Source organism: Podarcis raffonei, chromosome 17, assembly GCF_027172205.1.
Source record: "Podarcis raffonei isolate rPodRaf1 chromosome 17, rPodRaf1.pri, whole genome shotgun sequence".
NCBI classification, from domain to species: Eukaryota; Metazoa; Chordata; class Lepidosauria; order Squamata; family Lacertidae; genus Podarcis; species Podarcis raffonei.
Window position 1 is genome coordinate 37,643,642 of NC_070618.1, and position 6,000 is coordinate 37,649,641.

The following is a 6,000-nucleotide window of genomic DNA, read 5'->3' on the forward strand; positions in this document are numbered from 1 at the left end:
GTCAGAGCTGAAGTTGTTATTTACAACTTTAAAAAGAGATGCAACAAATTTTCACTTGTGAAAATTGGCAATTTTAAATGTTGCTTGTAGATGATAGATAGATAGATAGATAGATAGATAGAGAGGTAGATAGCTTTAAGTTTCTTAGCATTTTCTTAAAGCATTTTCTTAAAGCAATAGGCTATCCATTTTGGGGCCCCTGGGGCCCCTCCCACAAGGAGAACCTCCAAAAAAGCACACTGTGGAGGAGAGTTTCATTCAAAGAAGAATTCAAACTCAGGCTGCAGTGTCTACCAAAATCTTTAATGTTCAGATCGGCACAATACTTGGGCAAAATGTCATTAAAAGGTACTTCAGGTTCAACACATAGCCAAGCAAACAAAGACATGGATCCAGGTGTTACGGTAAAATCTGGGTGCGAGGCTGCTCTGCCACCCAGCTCCTCGGACTAAGTCCGCGGGTCCCTGCGGAGGAAAATGAGCTCAGCCGGAGACAGGAGCAAGCTGCAGAAGATCCAAGTTTATTGCGCAACAGGTTCAAGACGAGATTGAACAGCGAGAAAGGGGTGACATGAACTTTTGAAACTTCCCTCCATGTCCCAGAATACAGTGCAAAATACATCCCAGTTACACCATGAATACATTAAAGAGAGGTTGGGTTACACCGGATTAACATACAGAGGAGGGAGGGGGAATATGCAGAGCTGGAGATATGCGCAGATAAGCGCTTCCTGAGTACCGGTGATGGGAAGACAATAGTCCAAGTATGTAAAGTCTGCCACCTGGCATTGCCCGGAGGAAAGGCTTGGCAGAGTGGTTTGACAGGATTAGGGTCTTGACACCTTGCTTGAGGGATTATGGAAGACAGGGAAGGTGTCATGGAGTCCTAGAGAAATTGAGCAAATTGGCACGTTGATTTTCTATGGATTTTATAGATTCTAGTCCCTTTTGACATTGACAATTGGAAATAAATGGATATATTGTAGCGAAGAAGAAGGTGAAGAAGACATGCCCCCCCTTCCGTATCACAGGAATGACACATGCCCTGGCTTAGGAGCTAACTCCTCTTAAGCCCATAACCCCCCAAAAATATTTAAGGGGGCCGGGAACCCCCCCCCCCAAGTTGATGGCCATTGCCATTTACTGGTAATTGTGTGTGCCGTGTCATGTGACTATGTAGGGCAGGGCTTACCGCCTGCCCGCCCCCCATATTTTATTCAAGGTGGCCCCCCAGCAACCCAGTTATTAGGGAGTGGGGCCGGCACTAATTTCTCACCCATGTGCAGTGATCCCATGTTGAAAACAAACCCATTTGTATCCACTGTATTAATGCGCCAAGGGACTATTTTATGTGTCCTTATGACTGACAGGTGGTGGAAGGAGCGAGCCAGAGTCTAGGGAGTGAGACTGTCCCTGGCTATAATACTGGTTTTAAATCTCTCACTGGTCAGAGCTGAAGTTGTTATTTACAACTTTAAAAAGAGATACAACAAATTTTCCATTGTGATCTCCATAGTTGGCAATTTTAAATGTTGCTTGTAGATGATAGATAGACAGACAGACAGACAGAAGATACATTCAGTAACTCCCTAAAAAGTGTTAGGAGACGCAATACATTTTAAATTTAAAGGAAACAAAGAAAATAAGAAGACCAACAAAGAATTAATCATAGTAAAACAGGGAGAGTAAATTGTGGACAGATGCTGGACTTTGAGAAAGCCCCCAAAAGAAAGCTTAGCCAAGAAAAATTTAAACTGAAAACTCATAAAAAACACCAAGATGAAGATTTTAAAGAGAATCAAGAAAAGCAGATACACCTGATGACCAGAAAAGCCAAGGGAAAACAAAGACACATGAAAGAACGTGAGGGGCGAAGTCAAGTTTATTTCCCTTTCGCCCAACAAGTTTTGGATGTACAAAGGAGCAGAGGAAAGGGTAGGTGGAGATGAAGTCTGCTTCAAGCAGAGTGAAGAATAATTGCAGAAAATAGAAGGCTTTTCTTTTAAAAGGCAACTGGAGAAGCCATTTCATAAATAGAAGGCTGGCATTTCTGTTGCTGAAGTTCTTATTATCATTATTTATTGAATTTCTATACCGCCCTATACCCGAAGGTCTAAGGGCGGCTCACATAAAATATCAACTACACCAAATCAAAACAGAAAGAACGACCCAAGAAGGGGTTCCCAGAGCAGAGACAGCAGGAGTCAGGCTACCCCTGTCCAGAGAGGGGCGCAACTGGGCCACCAGCCGAAGCTGATGGAGGGCACTGGGGGTCACTGAGCGCCTTCCCTTGTCTCTCCCCAGAGGTGCAGGGCGACCAAGGCCCTTTCCGTGCCAAAAGCAGGCCTAAACCCTGATTGAAGTGGAGCCAGAAAAGCAGCTTCTTCCAAGGGCCCCTGGATCTGGTCTGCAACCACTCGCTCCAGAACCTCGCTCCAGAAGTTGGAAAAACAAAGACGGGTAAGATTTTAACACAGGTAAGACTTAGAAGTGAGAAGGGTCCAGGGGGATCTAGGGGGAAGGAAAGCTGTGCATGTGAGAAAGAGCAAAGCAGAGGCGCAGAAGACAACATAGTTCCATTTAATGTCATTTTAGCTCAGGTTGCCTTGTTGACAAAAATGCTTTGCAGCCATTTTGTGATAGCTTCTAGGGGACTATAGATAAGCTCCTTTGCTAATGGGCAGAACTTAATTTTATGTATATTGTGGCTTCCAAGGAGTAGAATAACAAACCCTCTTGAGCAGCTGCTTAAAAGTGGTGGCATTTGGCACATGAAGCCAAACGAATTGTACTTACTGGGCAACTGCAGAAGAGGGTCACCAAAATATTGTTGAGTTTTTGTTCCTTCAGATGTGTATAAATCCAGAAGGTTCCAAACATGCCAGCCTTTTGCATCCTCGCCAGTACTTCTGTTCCTAAGGTAGAATATCCATTTAGAATACCCATTTTAAAAGCTGATGCATCAAACTGCTTCTTTTGTCTCTAACAGTTGCCTTGCTGATTTCTGTGTGAAAAAGCAAAGAAGGCATTTTGAGGGTGAATCTACTGATGGCATTGGTAGAGGTGGCCTGGGAGAGGCCTTGGAGTGAGTAGAGGTTTTCACCATTTTGCCGGCCATTTTTAAGCAAAAAAAGTCCAGCAAACGTTTAAGCACAAACATATTCACAATTAGGAAGGATGAGCCGTGACCATTTTTTCCTGTACATAATACTAAAATACTTAAATACCTTCAACTGCAATCGTAGCTTCTATCAAAAAAGACTTTTGAATTATCAGAGGTGGCGATAGGCACTAATAACTAACAAGTAATCTCTAAATGCTCTATTGTAATTATAGCAGCAATACAGTTGTGTGTCTTCTGGCTGAAGGTCAACTAGGTGAGTATCTTGTGCTTGGCTGAGGGGAAAATCTCTGTTGTGTTCTGCCTGCAACTCTTGTACAAAGATTATTTCAGGTCGCAGTGAGGGGGACCATTCAAGCACCCTGAGCCTGTTGGAGAAAAGGTAGGCTCTAAATGGAATCATCCATCAAATATGCAAACTAAATATTCCAAAGAGCTTGTATTGAGCAACGTTGGTTATTCAATCCCTTTTTCAGAAGAGCTGCAAACTCGAAAGCCGAATACTGTCGCTCTGCATGCTTCTACCTGGAGGGACTTCTCGTTTCGGGACACCACTGCAGGGGAGGCCCCTTCCTGTGCCATCACCACACAATAAGGTACATCTTTGGGTGGGACGGCCATCCTTGTTTTGTTCCAGCTCTTATTTTTACAGACCTCACAGAGCTACCTGTGCCGGAAGCAGATCTGCTCCATTGACGAAAGGCAGTGTCAGAGCTCTTGATCCATCAAGTGAACATCTGCAGTGTAGGATTGAGAGACACCTGCGTCTTGACTGCGCTGCTTTAGGTAACCGGCTGTTTTTGCTCCTGTGTCTGGAGGGGAGGGCTGCTGAAGACCCTAGTCTCTTCCAGGTGCATCTCAGGGACGCAAGAAATAGAATTTTGCAAGCCTTCAGGAAACTTAACGGCAAGTGAACTTCACACTCCACCATTCAGTGATCTTTTTCAGTCCAATCCTTTAGTGCTGGCTTCTCCATTTCCCCCCGCTTGATCTTTTCACAGTTCTGTCCAAGAGCCCACCACACTCAGGTGAAGCCAGCTCTACCTGCAGAAGTCAGGTCAGTAAGAACAGCTGTGTTCCAAAAACATTTCTCTGGAATTGTATATATATATATATTTTTGCAGTTGATGGAGAGCAGATGAAGCCTGGATTCTTCGTGTGTCTGGACTTGCCCATGGGCTACTGATGTCAGAGGAGGTGCTGAACATGCCATCTTTAGAGCCAAGATGTTGCTTTGTGTTCTGGAGCCAGCGGGGAACTCTTTGGTGTCGGATACTCTTGGACATTAGAATGTCGTGGAAAAGTTCATTTATTTCAGTAATTCAACTGAAAAGGTGAAACTAATATATGAGATAGACTCATGACATGTAAAGCGAGATATGTCAAGCCTTTATTTGTTATAATTGTGATGATTATTGCTTACAGCTGATGATAACCCCAAATTAACAATCTCAGAAAATTAGAATATTAAATGAAATCAGCAAAACAAAGATTGCAAATAGAGCAATATTGGACTTCTGAGAAGTAGAAGCATGCATATGTACTCAGTACTTGGTTTGGGCCCCTTTTGCATCAATTACTGCCTCAATGCGGCGTGGCATGAGTGCTATCAGCCTGTGGCAGTGCTGAGGTGTTATGGAAGATCAGGATGCTTCAACAGCAGCCTTAAGCTCTTCTGCATTGCTCAGTCTCATGTCTCTCATCTTTCTCTTGGCAATGCCCCATAGATTCTCTATGGGGTTCAGGTCAGGCGAGTTTGCTGGCCAATCAAGCACAGTAATCCCATGGGCATTGAACCAGGCTTTGGTACTTTTTGCAGTGTGGGCAGGGGCCAAGTCCTGCTGGAAAATGAAGTCGGCATCCCCATAAAGCTCATCTGTGGAAGGAAGCACAAAGTGCTCCAAAATCTCCTGGTAGGCGGCTGTGTTGACCATGGACTTAATGAAGCACAGTGGACCAACACCAGCTGATGACATGTCTCCCCAAATCTCTTTTCTGATCAGAGCAGCTTTTGCATCCCATTTGAAAACCAAGGACCCAGAGTCTGCAGGAAGAATGGGGAGGCACACAATGCCAGATGCTTGAAGTCCAGTGTGACGTTTCCACAGTCTGTGTTGATTTGGGGAGCCATGTCTTCAGCTGATGTTGGTCCACTGTGCTTCATTAAGTCCAGGGTCAACATAGCCGTCTACCAGGAGATTTAGTTAGAGGCAGCAGCCAGGCCTCTAACTAAACCTCAGCACTTGTCAGTCAAATCATTGCCTCCTTCACCTGCCCCCACGTCCCTCTCCTTCCTCTGTTGTGCCAAATTTTAAACTGTAAGCCTGTCAGGGCAGAGATCTATCCTCTCGTATTTTCTGTAAAGTGCTATACAAGCTGATGATACTAAATGGAGGAGGAGGAGGAGGAGGAGGATAATAAGAATATTGGCAGAAGGAGTGGCATGTTCATTGGACTCTTAAGTGTAGTGCAAGTGTTGATGTTTTATGTTCCATTCTGCACAAAATATATATTTTTTATTTTTTTGCAGTCGATGGAGAGCAGATGAAGCCCGGATTCTGCGTGTGTCCATCAGCTCCTTCCTGGAGCATCTCTGCTTGGTGGTGGAAACTATGGACCTGTTTGGGCCTCCTGTGGCTTGATTGATGGTTGCAACAGGAAGCTTCCCCATAGTCTTGGCTGGATTCTGGACTTGCCCATGATGTCAGAGGAGGCACTGAACTTGCCATCCTTAGAGCCAAGATGTTGCTTTGTGTTCTGGACATACTCTTGGACATTGATAGATTTTGTGTGCTGAGAAGCAGGCAAGCCTGGGACTGCATTGATAGAAGACAAAGTACATAGAATCTGGTGCTCTAATAAATTATCCAGTGTACTTTA

At 44.5% G+C, this 6,000-nt stretch overlaps 1 long non-coding RNA gene across 1 annotated transcript; it reads left to right on the forward strand.

The window, feature by feature from the left end:
• The first annotated feature begins 4,287 nt into the window (after positions 1 to 4,287).
• Positions 4,288 to 6,000, forward strand: LOC128405410 (uncharacterized). Its single transcript, XR_008328301.1, has 2 exons — positions 4,288 to 4,412; positions 5,904 to 6,000. It is a non-coding gene; the product is annotated as an uncharacterized LOC128405410 (long non-coding RNA).